Raw genomic sequence first — 15,046 nt, 5'->3', positions numbered from 1 at the left:
TCATCTATAAATTCACACTGGAAAGACACAGCTCTTCCTTTATCCTGTTTAAAAAGATTTGGTCATCCAACAAAGGAGCAATATTAAAACTGTGATTCAGGCCTTGTTTCCACATGCATTCATTCTGGATTAACTCCGGATTGACTCCCTAGGTGGACACTTTTATCCACCCATCACATTAAGTAGAAAGAACTTCTTGCATAGGCAAGCTCTCTGATGTTTTTATATAGACAACCATGAACAATCATCTCAAGAGAACAGTTGGCAAACACTATACAGGTTGGGAATTATCCAGGGCAATTATTTGGCAAAATTCTGACAAATGCATTCAAAGAAAATTGGATTTGTGAATAATTCAGAAATAGGGAAAAGTGAGTTAAATTTGTAACATAAGAGATGCTTCAAATGCTTTTACATGTACACCCTCATAATTAATGGGTACAGGGCATACTTTTAATTTTAAATTAAAAGCTGTAAGTATATGGCTGTTTTCATACCTTTTGGCTAAAGAATTTCTAGGCCCCCTAGCGTAGAGCTTTGTTTCTCCTCTTTGGTGAGGACAACTCCATTAATGTACTGGTGCACATTTAGTAATAAGCCTTGGCTTGTATAATGAAAAGCTGACAATTGTAATTGATGACAGTAGCGAAAAATAAAATGGAAAATGGTATTTTGGTGGTCTGTTATAAAATCACTTTATAAATTTGAGTCAGCTAATCTGGAGCTCCACGGCTGGGTATCTCTTTCTTTATCTGTTGATTAAACCAATAAGGTTTTTTACTGCCACCTATTGTGTGGTTATTCCAAGTTGAAGGTGGTTTACAGTTCTGTCCTTTGATTCTGAAAAAAACACAAAAACATAGTTTCATAGCTGTTAGAGGTCAGAAGGGACCTAAATAGATCATCTAGTCTAAACCCCCGCCACTGGCCAGAGCACATGCTGGGATCACATGACCCCAGACAGGTGTTCATCCAACCTCTTTTTTAATTTACCCAAGGTAGGAGCCAGGACCACCTCCCTAGGAAGTTGGTTCCAGATCCTAGCCATCCTAACAGTGAAACAGTGCCTCCTAATCTGTAATCTGAACCTATTCTCCAGCAGCTTCTGGCCATTGTTCCTCATCACCCCAGGTGCTGCTGGGGGGAATAGGGCCCTTCCTATTTGCTGCTGATCTCCCCTAATGAGTTTGTAGGCAGCCACCAAATCCCCCCATAGCCTCCGTTTGCTGAGGCTGAACAAGTTCATGTTGCTCAGCCTCTCCTCATAAGGCCTGCCTTGTTGCCCTCCAACCAAGCAGGTGGCCCTCCTCTGAACCCTGTCAAGGCAGGCCACATCCTTCTTAAAGTGCAGTGCCAGAACTGGATGCAGTACTCCAGTTGTGGCCTGACCAGTGTCGCGTAGAGGGGGAATATCACCTCTCTGGACCAACTTGAGATGCATCTTTGGGTGCACGACAAGGTACGGTTGGCTTTGCTGGCTGCGGTCTAGCATTGGCGGCTCATATTCATCTTGGAGTCAATAATGACTCCAAGATCCCTTTCCGCCTCTGTGCTCACAAGGGGGGAGCTCCCCAGCTTGTATGTATGGTGTGGATTCCTTCTCCCCAGGTGCAGCACCCTGCATTTATCTACGTTGAAGCCCATCCTGTTACCATCCGCCACTTCTGTAATCTGTCTAAATCTAATTGCAGCCTCTCTCTCCCTTCGAGCGTGCCTACTTCTCCCCACATCTTGGTGTCATTGGCAAACTTGGACAAAGTGTTTTCCACCCCCTTGTCCAAGTTGCTGATGAAGATGTTGAACAGGTAGGCCCCAGGACCGAGCCCTGGGGGACCCCACTATTCACATCCCACCAGCTTGAGTACGACCCGTCCACTACCACTCTCTCGGTGCACCCCATCAGCCAATTTTTGACCCATCCAACTGTGTAGGCATCAGTGCCACAGTTGCTCAATTTATTAATGAGAATGGGGTGAAAGACAGTATCAAAGGCCTTCTTAAAGTCCAGAAAGACTGTGTCCACAGTGACACCATCATCCAGGGATTTAGTTACCTGGTCATAAAAGGCCATCAAGTTGGTCTGGCAAGACCTGCCTTTGGACCCATGTTGATTTCCCCTGCTGGCCCCTCACAGATGTGATCCTTGATAATTTTTTCAAGGATTTTCCCCAAGACCGATGTGAGGCCTATAGTTATGGGCCTATAGTTTCCTGGGTCCTCCTTTCTCCCTTTCTTATAAGTGGGGACCACATTAGCTAGTTTCCAATCTCTGGGCACCTGGCCTGTGGACCACGATCACTGATACAGCCGGGCCAAGGGCACAGCAATGACCCCCGCCAACTCTCTCAACATAAAATGATTTTGAAGAAAACAGGAATACTGGATTAGAAGGAGTTTCCTGGGCCAGCAAGTCCAGTTCCTGTGTTCACAGGCAATCATTTATCCAAGGAATCCACAAGATCACCTCTTCAAACAAGATGAAAGGTCAATAGCAGACTGGGCGGTATTAGGACTGTTGCTTGCAAGTCAAGGAAAGTGATTTTTCTGCTCCATTCAGCATTGGTGAGGCCTGCCTTGGAGAACTTGATCCATTTTTGGACACTGTACTTCAAGAAAGACATGGGCAAATAGGAAGGAGTCCAGTGGAAAGCAACAAAAATAATTAAAGGTGAAGGGAAGAGAAAGGTAGAAAAAAATGGGATTATTTAATGTGGAGAATAGGAGATTGAGGGAGGGTTTGGTAACAGCCTTCAAATACCCAATAGGTGATTATAAAGAGAATCGTGATAGACTACAGGCAGTCCTCAATTTACAACATTTCAAGTTATAACATTTCACACTACAGCATTTATAAATTGACACCCTGTTTCAAGTTTCTGATGTCAGTTTCGACTTTACAACGCTTGAGCCGATGTGATGCCACACCATCGAACAAGTTCGCAGTGTCACCCATCTCCCTGGAGAGCATCTGTTCAAACTTCCTTGGACACTTTCTTCAAGAAAGCAGAGAAGACTCCAGAAAAACCTGCAGCCAAGTCTCCTGAGAAGACTCCAGATAAAAACCCTTCAAAAAATCCAACTAAGAGCCCTTCAAAAACTCCAGCAAAGACAACTCAAAGAAGTCCTTCCGAATCAATATTTACAATAAAAAATACATTAATGTAGCTATATTACTCATCTATAATTGATCAAGTACAAAATTCTTGGGTAGTTTTGGTGAAATTAGGGTATCGGGCCTTGGTTCAGGAACCAATCCCCCATTTATAACATTGTTTCTTATGAGAAAATTGGTTCCGAGTTACAACATTTCACTTTGTGGTTTTCAGGAACCAATTGTGTTGTAAGTCCAAGGACTGCTTGTATTCTCTTTGTCTGCAGGAGACAGGGCAAGGAATGGTCATCTCAAAGTGCAAGAAGGGTAATGTGTTTGATATGAGGAAGCACTTTCTCACTATAAGGGTGGTTAAAGATTGGACTAGATTACCTAGAATAATTGTGGAATCCTTGGAAGTTTTAAGAGCAGGTTAGCCAAAACTCTGTCTGGCTTCTTTTAGACTGGGATGATCCTGCCTTGAGTGGGAGACTGGATTATATGACCTCATAAAGTCCCTTACAGTCTTATTTTTCTATATGTCTGTGTAACAGGGAACCCTAGCCCTGTTACTGAGAGACAAGTCTTTAAGACCCAAGTGTACAGGAACAACAAGAATCAGGAGGGTAGGGGTTAATAGCCCAACCACCCAAGCCGGTCAGCTGACAGGAAGGGGATAGGTCTCTGGACACACAGAAACCCCAGGGCTGAGGCTGGCAGGAGGAGAGCGCTGCCCACAGCGGAACTACCCAAGAACGTTGTGGCTGCTGGCCAGACTGTTGCTGTGGCTAATGAGTCTCTAGGATTCTATAAGGCACCCAGAGCTGGGGGTGGTGCTAAATATGAAAGGAGCAGTTTGGCGTTTTAAGGAGCCAAAGTGTGGCTTTTATGACTTGTATTATGTTATAGCCCAGGGACTCATATTTATGTTATTGTTGTATCCAGTGGACGGAACTGAGGCTATTTGGGGAGGAGGAGGCGTCACTGGGGCACACTATTGTGCAAAGCCCCAGCACTGGGGGGGGGTGATTGGACCCCAGCACTGGGGGGGCACAGCACCAGGGGGGTGATTGGATCCCAGCACCGGGGGGGCACAGTGCCAGTGCCAAGAGGCACAGCAATGGAGTGAGCTGACCCAATGCCCTAGGGTGCAGATCAACAGTTGCATACCATCTGCAAGGCGTGGGCCACTGTGTAGGGGAGATTTGGAGTGATAGCAACCCCTAGCATTGGGGTAGTAAATGGGCAGCCTTTTGCCTGAGTAACACTATAATTATTGTTCCAACAATTCATGGCAGGCAAGATAGGTTGGTGGGTAGCCCAGAGACAGAGGGTCAGGCCTACATTAGATGGGCTCGGGGATGGACCTCTGTCACAGTCTACAAAAGACTTATTTCTACTTGCATTTAACATTGTACTTTCCTTTCCTTCCCTCCTGTGCTTCAGAAAATTTGTCGTCTTTAAAAAAGAGTCTTTTCATATCTTGGGTGCAGAAACATGATGGGATGAATGAGATGAGTGAATCACTAACCTTGTGCTCTCCGAACCTTTCACCAGTATATGGCTTCTCACAGAAAATAGCGACCGACTTAAAACTCTTATGCGTAATAGTTCAGTGTTCTCTTCCGGATCCAGTGAGATACTGGATTTTTTTATTCCATGATTAATCTTAAAAAGCTACTGCCTCGTTATTTTCCGTCTGGCTTTTTCTCCCTCACAAATAATAAAATACATTGTATTAACTTTCTTTTAACATTTTTTTTGGGGGGGGGGTTCCTGTTGGATTTTGGTTTCTGGTATGTAGGAGGGGAACATATAGGTGTCTGATTTTAATTGTTTTAGAGATGTTTTACAACTGTTAGAAACCCTAATGGTAACTGGACTTTTAATTTATTATTACTGCCTGACATTAAATTAAAAAAAGACTCCTTTTTCATATTCCCCACTCCTGTCATTGCTTCCAAAATATAGGAAAGTTGACTCTCTTCTTTAAGAAAAATAAAACAGTTTTGTGCCCCCAATGTGTCTGATTAAGAAGCAGGGTTCAGGTCTAACTGTGATTCTAGAGGCTTGAGTTTGAGCCTTGCTGTGGACTTACAGCAAAGGCTCCCTCCAGTCAACATGGTTGTAAATGGATACCACCTCCATTTGTGTGTGGAGACAAAAGCAGCTGGATATGATACTAGCTATGTAACTTGCCTGTATGCTGTTGGCTGCCACAGCTGATGTGCCTTGTCTATGTTAGAGCTAGGCTGGGCTGGACCTTTGACCTGTTTGATTGTCAGAGCATTTAAAGTATCACTTACCTTTCCATGCCTATAGAAATGAAACAATTTGTACCTCAGAGATAACAGTTTCAGAATGCATACAGAATTAGGCAGACACGTGTCATGATGACAAAGTTTTCCTTGCAGCTGTAACAGGTGGTTTAGTTACCTTTTTAGGAAACAAAAGCTGAGGTCCTGAGGCTTGACTGTTCATGACTCCTCCACAACTATCCCTTTCCCTCTTACCACATTTTGGAAAACACTGCCTGGGAGGATTTCCAGTTGAAAGATTGCATTATTAGGCTTATGCATATGTATCCAAAAGTGAAAACTGATTAGGAACAAAATTAAATGAAAAGCAGCAAGTGGACACAGAAACAATGGGGAAAACTAAGCACAGTTTATAAAAACTTTCCTGCTTTAAGAAACTAAGGCATGGTCACTAACACAGGTAAGGAAATCATTAACATTATATGCTAATCCAAAGATAAATGCTGTGTTCTCTACTGATATAGGTAAGTATAATGACCTATAAGTCAGGACAGAAGTGGGGGCTAATGTAGGACCTGATACTATCCCTTTCGTGGAGTAATATCAGTGTTCACCAATTACTTCTCACTGTCATTACCTGATGTTTATATTTAAGGGCACTTAAGTGAGTGTCATATTGTGTTAGGTGCTGCACAACCTTGAAAATTATAGTCCTGCCACAGAAGAGCTAGTACGACCAGAAGTAAAACAGATGCCTTCAGCCTGCTGCTGCACTGGTTGAAAGCATGCATTTGAAAGATATGTTTAAAAAATGGATTATAGGAAGTTGATTCTATCTGGATGAAGCTTACTGAAAATATGTCAAGGCTAGTTGAAACAGAGAAAAGTTTGTTCAATTAAAGATCATTGTCATGGGCTTTTGCTGCTTTACTGAGCTGTCAAGACAAATGAGATTAATTTTGATCAAAGCCCAGATCCAGAAAGCAGGAGGGGCATATCTACACATGCTTTAATGTGCCATTGTTGTGGCTTATTAGGTTTAGTACCTCTAATATGAAGTACTAACTAAATGTACAGTAACTGGCACTACTGCACAGTCTTTTCATGCACTTAATGTGCAGTAGACTAAGTCTATGGTGCATTAACACATTAGCATGACTTTTGCCGTGACGCATTAATGCACAGTAGAATTGGTTTACTGAGCATTAAGCATCTTGTGTAGACACGCCTGAATTGTCCTAATAAAACTGGAATTGGAACTATTGCTAAGCATTTGGAAGACCAAATTCCTTGAGTTAGATGGTTGACATGCATACATTTCATTGGTGCAAATTAAGATCCAGTTTTATTGTTCTTTATGCAAGGAATGAATAAGGGATAGTACTAAAAAACTTTTAAACTCTAAACAATGGGCAGTTACAAGTAGTCATGTTAGTCTGAAGACAGGCAGAAGGCAGAGAAGATATGCACATGATAGACTAACTAAATAATCACAGCATCTGATGAGCCAAGCTCAAGTTCATGAAAACTTATGCTGTACATATGTTATATCTTATTAGTCAATCAGGTGTTTATCTGCCTGACCCTGCCTGGTAACAGTTAGATGCACATTATGAATAACATTTGTATGGATACATATACAGAGAGTTCCCGTATTGTTAGTGACATTTCCATTTTAAAAAGTCCCAGAAAACCTTGGCTTGTACAAAATATGATGGTTCCTATTTGTAGGGGTTATGGTAATCTTTCCTCCCACTTTGCAGGGGTTACTGTATCTAAACTTTCAAAACAAAGTGAAGCCAATGCCACTACCTTGCCTGACACTATGTACTATATAGACATGCCAATACCTCTATGAAGCTTTCAGCAAGCCTGCTTGGAGCTTCATATTTAAAGAAAAAATAAAAAGCTTTGCTCAGCTGTAGCCAGAACTGCTATAAGTTCAGTTCAGATCTTGTCATCCCCTGCCAGTTCATTGATAACAGTATTGCATGCACCAAATAATGTAAATTCTTAATTGTCCATTTGGGTTTAGGGATTTTTTTATTTAATTTGTAGATCGCAAAGTACTTAAATAACTATCTTTCATATAGTTGTTGTCACAACACCCATCTCAGGAAGTATTACTGGCATTATTCCCATTCTACAGATGGAGAACTGTGGTGTATATATGCTAAGTGACTGACCATGGCCATGCAGGAAGCCTGTAGTAGAGCAGGGAAGTAAAGTAGGGCCTCCTCAATCCTAGGTCAGTGCCATTGGACCATCCTTTTTGAAAAATCAATCCAGATTGTGCTGCCATCCCCTAAGTTGGATTTATCCCAAACATATAGAAAGCACTGTAAAATTGGTATTTGTATTTTGCATTTATGTGCCCATCTCCCTATGCCCTTTTAATAGGAAGGTGTTCAGAGATAAAGTTCAATTGAGGTGCAAAATTAATCAAAATTAAGTATTCTAATCTAAACTATGGATCCTTTACAGTCTTTTAATTTTAATTATAGAAATGGGGAGAGCAACTTGTGTCTTTGTATGCAGAAAGCAAAAGATTATCTGGAATATATGGTGGCTACCGGAAGAAGATTCTTTACCTACTTCAATGGCTGGATGAAAGAACTGAAGACACCATCAAATACTACAACCCTACCAAAACATAACATTACTTAAACACACAATTGTTCCTTTGGGTCAGGAGAATGAACTTCATATGATAGATATTAGGTTACATTGCTTAATGTGCTACAGGAAAAAGGTACTTGGATACTATGGTGATGATGAAGCAGTGAAAGAAGCAGGAGAGCTATGTTCTAGGACATCCATAACAGTTAAATGAGAAATGGAGGAGCATCGTTAGAAATCTGTTTTGGAAATTCCTACAGATCCTACTTTTTGGAATGTCATGTCTGGAAAAGGATTGAAGAGGCTTCTGGAATTGGAATGCCTGGACGTTGTCACCTTCCCTAAACAGTGCAGATGAGACAACACATGAATTAGCATATCGCCATCCCTCTTTGTGGGAAAGTGCTGGGGTGCAACAGTGCAAAAGACCGTAACAGCTGCCACCATGGTAAATTCTCCATTCCTCAGCTTGCACGCTAATGGTATTGTGAAAGGGCCAGTGAACACAGTAATAGTCACATATCAAGCCAGGATGATTGGGAAGATGCACAAATGCTCTTTTTCAAAGTCCTATATTATTGAATCTCAAAGGCTATAAGGTTGAAAAGTTTTTCCATGGTGAGAGAGGCAGGTTTTGAAACTGGCTGGACTTGAAATGGCAACTGTGTGATGCCAATGAACGCTGACCTGGCTTGTTTTAATACTTCTCTTGTCAATGACCAAGAAAGTTATATGGAGTAGGAGTTTTCTGACATTTTCTAAACAACTGCATCTTTCCCTTTAGTCTTTTTGAAGTCTGTTAAATACAGGTGGGAAAGAAGCAGATTTACTTCTGCAGGCACTAAACCACCTGGAGTCTGTATGTCAGTGGGATCTCCAGATGATGCCTGCTGGCTGCCTTCCACCCCCTGGAGTGATATAGGAACTGGATCACAATATGGCCCAATAGCTCTAAGTCACTGTTGCATGAAGGCAAAAGAGGCGTAATATACAGATTTCAGTGTTAGTTTTAAAAGGGAATTTGGGTCAAATCTGGCAATAATGCTTGATGTCCCAAACCCTTATTAATGGCAATTACAGTGCACCTCTCAGGATTTAGGCCTAAATCCCTAAAGCAGACAGTGCAAAAACTTAAATGAAAACAGCAGTGATGAGGAGGCCTTCCCTTTTCAGTATAACCAGAGGCCATATTATGCCACAAGTATCTATGTACAGCTCCCCATTAAAGTGAATAGGAAAACAATAGCAGGATCTTAATAAATGGAAAAAGTTGATGCTAAAAAGCTACCCTACTAAGCAAGTTAATTGAAGAATGCTGAGAATCCTCTCCAAGCAAAGCTGTCATGATTAACAAGATGAAATTAAATCCTACATGACTAGAAAATTAGTCTAGCCCACAAGCAGTTTAGGTATGAATTCACAGTGTGATAAATGACTAAATTTTATTGAGAAAATGGTAATGAGAAATAAAATCCTGCACACTGAAATGCGTCTCATCTGGTCTGCATTTGACTTTACACATGAAAGCTATTTGGCCTGGCTGGCTGCCATATCCTGCAGTTCCAGAGATCATTAGGCACAGGGAAGGATGTCAAAATTTCTTAGGTTAGATGCTCAGAACTGTGTCCTACTTCATTGTATGATGAGTTCTAGCAGCTCAACCCTTCTACCTCTCCCTCTGCCCCACTTGTAGCCCCCTTTTGCTGCACTTTTAAGCTGTCATATTCATGGTCAATCTTAGTAAGATTTATGGGAGTGAACATTATTAACACTCTTAACAGCTATTATGATGGATTACCTCAACTCACATAGTTTTCCCCTCAAAAAAATTACTGTATAATGTCCCTGAAAATCACCAGAAAAAACCTTGCAAAACCCTGGATAATCCATCAGATATGGTGGAGAAGGCTTTATGCACAGTGAAATGTCATTGCAATAGTATGGAATTAAACATCTAGGCCTCCTGCCTCTGCTTTGCCTCCTCTGTGGATCACTGAAGGAATTTAGGCTCCAGGGCCCTGGTTTCCACCATTAAAATAAATTAAACAGTCTGCAAAGAAACCTTGTTGTGGTCATTTCTCAACGTTACCAAACACTTTATTCTATTACCCCTTAGGCTTGGGTCTGCAGATAAAACCTTTGGAACCTCTTTTTCACTGTTACATTAACAGATAGATATAGTTAGCCATTCATTGACCAGAGGTCAAGTTTGTAACTTGCATCCGTCTTTGACCTTTGCCTCTTGGCTGCTTTACAAGATCCTCATCCTGTTACCGTGACTACTTACCTAATTATTATTTCTCTATCACTCAGCTAATGCAGTGGTTCTCAACCTTTTTTGTACCAGGACCCACTTGTAAACATTGATGGCCAGTCCCAACCCAGTGCCCCCAGCCCCTAGCCCCACTGTGTGTGGGAGGTGGGGTGTGGAGCAGGGCGGGGCCCAAGCAGCCCCTTGAAGGCAGGCTGGGATTCTGCCACCCTGCAAGATGAAAGCCAGTTTCCCACATTTTTCTCCTTTAGAGGAGAACCATTTTTTAAATTTGTTCATGACACTTTCATATATTCTTGGGACTCATTTTTGGGTAATGACTCATTGGTTGAGAAACGCTGACCTAGAGTATCCCAGAAAAGGGTACAATCCCAGGTGTGGGGCCCTACAGAAGGAAGTTTACAGGTTTCCTGGGTTGAATATTTCTTGATTATTGTAGTCAGAGGAAAGAGTTAATCCAGTTCCCCTGTAACATGAAGTGAATGAGGATTCAGATTCTGAAGTCTGCAGCTGATTCCCACAATTCACTAAAACCTGGAGTCATTCAGAGGCCTGATGCCACTGCACAGCCTCAAAAATTCTGGTTCCTGGCAACCTGGCTCCAGAGGAATGGAGCAGCAAGGGATTGCATCATCCCCAGCATTTGTTGTGAACTTGGAGAAACTCCAGTGATGTCCTTGGAGAAACTGGATTTCACCTGGACCCTGGGGCGCTGAGGAAGGGCATTTTGTACCCAAAAGCTTGTCTAACATCTCTCCCAATTAGATAGCTCGTCCCAGGGCCCAAGCATGGTGTGGGAAAAGGGTACACTTTACCAGGGCCTGGAGACTCTATTACCATGAGGAAAAAAAGTGATGGCTAAATTGTAGGTCATGCTTGAGGATATGTCTGGAAAGTTATGTACTACCTATATGGCAGAGGCGGGGAATTATTTTGGGTGGGGGGCCACTTATTTAATTTTGGCAAGCTGTCAAGGGCAGCATGGGTAGCCCCGCCCCTTGACAGGTGCCCCGCCCCCTGATCACTGTCTTGGGACCAATGTCCTAATGTCTGGGGACCCATATCTCAGGGCCAGCACTGGTGGGGCCCAGAGCAGGGCACAGGCTGGCAGGGGTCTGTGGAGCCAGGTTGTGCTGCACCAGCAGGGAGAGGGGGGAGCTGGCCCAGCTCCATAGATTCTCTGCCAGCCGGGACCCTGTACTCCTGCCACCTTGCTCTGGGCCCTGCCAGCGCTGGCGCCGGGACACTGGTGTGGGCCCCACGTTCCCGCTGGCTCCTGCACCCGCTCACTCCCACTGCCCCCCACAATACAGGCTGGGGGCAGCGTGCAGCCCCGACGCTGGTGCTGAGCGCAGGGAAAAGCAGCCCTCCCCTGTGGCCAGCACTCCCTGTTGCAGCCGCTCACAGTCCACATGGGGCTGTCCAGAGCAGGAACAGGCAGCCCCATGCAGGCTGCGAGTGGCTGCAGTGTGGGGTCCTGGCCATGGGGTGGGGGAGGGGCCGCTTTTCCCTGCACTCAGCACCAGCTTGTAACCTGCCCCTGCTGCCAGCCTGGGCCCTGTGCTGGCTCTGGGCTCGCCTGTTGGGGCTGCACGGTGGCGGCAGCAGCTGCTTGGCACAAAGGAAAGCGTGCTGCCCCCCACTTGCTGTGCCGGGCAGCGTTTGCCACTGCTGCCTCTGTGCTGCCCAGCATGTGAGCTCTGGGCAGGCAGCAGCAGCAAACACTGCCAGGCATGGCAACAGAGGGGGGGCACTTTCCTCCATGCTGAGCAGCTGCTGCTGCCGCAGCACAACCCTGATGGGTAAGCCTGGAGCCGGCACGGGGCCCAGGCTGGCAGCAGGGGTGGGTTACAAGCTGGTGCTGAGCGCAGGGAAAAGTGGCCCCTCGCCTGCCCTGTGGCCAGTGCCCCACGCTGCAGACACTCACAGCCCACGCGGGGCTGCCTGTACCTGCTCAGGACAGCCTCGCACAGGCTGCAAACGGCTGCAGCAGGGAGTGCTGGCCATGGGGCGGGGGAGGGGCTGCTTTTCCCCACACTCAGCACCAGCTTCTTCCCTGTCCAGAGTCTTCCCCTGCCCTTCCTCCCCACCCCTGACTTGAGTTTCCTGTGCTGGTGCAGCCACATGGTCCCAGGTGGGGCGGGGCCAGGTGGACTCTGCTGTTGCAGGAGCCCACGGGGGCTTCCCCTGGGTTCTGTCATTTTTGACAGGAACCAAGGACAGATAAATATTAATTTTCTAAATTTTTTAGAGGCCCTGCAGGCCAGATAGAATGGCCTTGCGGTCCAGATTCGGCCTGCAGGCCGTATTTTGCCCACCCCTGCTATATGGGGTCTCCACTGTGAAATTTGTGGGAGCCAATCAGAAGCAGAACAAGCAACATTGTGAACAGTGAGTTGCTGGACAGCCCAGGGCCCTTGTGTAGGGCAGAGAGCATGTGCTTGTGCAGTTAATTCTAGGACTTGTATTTTGAAGATAGAGGGATTTATGCTTCCCTATGGGACATTCTCTCTCAAGAACTAGTGTTTGGTGCTGTCTCAAGACCCCAGTACTCTTTCCTGCCATGGGAGGGGGTCAGACTAGATGATCTACTCAGGTCCCTTCGGACCCTAGAAACTATGAAACTACAAGTCCCAGAGTCCCTTATGCATATAGATGAAGAAGGGAGGGACAAAACACCACATAACCACGAATATTGATCCTAGGGATAGTGGAAGCTGTGGTGTTGCTGGTAGGATTTACAGGCCCAAAAGTGAGTAATAAGTTAGGCCTGGTGATCTAAACATTGCATAGAGAAGAACTGAAACAGGGATAGGGTTAGCGCCTGGAAGAAAAGGACATTTCTTTCTCTCTCTCTCTCACATACACACACCATGTCTGGCTATGCATACAAATCAGGCAGCCAGAAACATAAGAAGGTAAAACAAAGGGAGCTAAAAGAAACTAAAGGACACCAATCAATCCTCCAGTTTTTCAAAACAAACTAGGCCTTTCTGCAGTCTGGCTCAGGCAATACACTAACTAGGGAAGTAGATGAACAAAATAAGATAGAAATGATTTTAATATAGAGACTGTGTCTGTGGCAACTGATGATGAAGAAAAGCTGCCAGATGCATCATGTGACTCCAATGGTCAGGTAATATGACCATTAGCACGTTCAGAAGAAGGCTTACAAAAAACAGGAGAGAGTAGTACTACACTATCTGATTCATGCTTTTTCAAAGACCCAGTCTTGTGGCCCAAACTGAGACTAGTTTCTGTCTGTCAAAAAATTGTTCTACCTGGTGTCTTGACTTCAGAAGAAATGTGAAAGCTAGCAAAGTCAATTCCAAAAGATGTTGGTGGGCATAAGTTTCCTGAATTTCTTCTCAAATGTAAGACTTCCATTGGAGAACAGCTACCAAGAGACTGGCTTGTTTGGAGTCCCACCAATCAAGCACTGTATTGTTTTCCATGTTGGTTACTTTCTGAAGGGAGACAAAAACAATGCAGTACGCTGGCAAAAAGTGAAAGGTATTCACCAAATGTGAAAAAATGGCAAAAGCTATATAATGAACTTCCTGAACATGAAAAGAGCTCATTATGACTGCATCACTCGTGACCATTTGGCCAGAGTCAAACAGAGGCAAACAGAGGGCAAAATGATGCAAGGACAGGCTCATTATCTCCCATGGGAGAGTCTGAATGAGTTTGCTGAATTATGTGGTAACGGTGTGCAGAAGGCCATCCTTGCAGAGAGAAAAGGCTATTTATCATTCTATCATATGTGATGCTACTTCTGATGTCTCTCACCAAGAACATGTGTTGATATTCCAATTTGTAGTTCACAAGATACAAAGATACTGGTGCATTTAACATTAAAGAAAGGTTTTTTGAGTTTATTAACTTCGATTTAAAACATGGAGAACAGATAACTGAAATGCCAATTGCCACCTTGAAGCGTCGTTAATATTCCTCTTGATGACTGTAGAGGTCAAGGTTCTGATAATGGCTCAGATATGTCAGGAAGATAAAAGGGGTTCAGGCCTGCATTATGTCCAAAAATGAACTTGCTGTATATTCTCCTTGTGCTTCCCATTCACTAAATCTTGTAGGAATGAATGTGGCAGCACCATGTACTGAAACATTAACCTTTTTTTGGTTGTGTGCAGCAACTTTTTGTTTTTCAGTGACAGCCCCGTGAGGTAGAAGATTATAACAGATAAGATACACTGCTCACTCTGCTCTCTGTCAGACGCATGCTGGAGTGCATGTGCTGATGTAATCCATCCACTCACAAACCATCTTCTAGGTATTCTGGAAGCCCTGGAATGTGCTCTTGAATTAAATTTGACACACAGAGCTCAATCACAACTGGAAGCACTGAAAAGGTACTTCAGCTCATTTTCATGCCGTTTGTTGGCTAGCTTCTGGTAAAAGGTTCTTTCAAGTACTGATGACAGAAACAAGATGTTACAAGCCAGAGGAATCTCTCTTGAATCAGAGGCAGCTCTCAGTGCTGATATTATTGAAAAAGTAAAACAACTTAGAGATCAGTGGCCCAAAATTCTACCGGAAGCATGTCTTGTTGCAGAAGGCATGGGAGTTTTGCCACAATTACCAAAGAAAAGAGACAAGAAGTGGAAAAGATTGAATGATGATACAGCTGAGGAATCATGTTCTACCATCTCTGAAAATGATCCAGAATCTTTATTCAGAAGGAATGCTTTTGATGCAGCGTTATCCATGGATTAGAGCACAGATTCAAAGCAACAAATAGCATTTGTTTTACATTCCATTCAGTCCTAAAATATGTGACACAAGAGC

The sequence above is a fragment of the Crocodylus siamensis genome, chromosome 15, assembly GCF_052110815.1.
Source record: "Crocodylus siamensis isolate JL-2025a chromosome 15, ASM5211081v1, whole genome shotgun sequence".
Lineage (NCBI taxonomy): Eukaryota > Metazoa > Chordata > Crocodylia > Crocodylidae > Crocodylus > Crocodylus siamensis.
The sequence above is the reverse complement of the archived record's forward strand: the minus strand, read 5'-3'. Positions refer to the sequence as shown.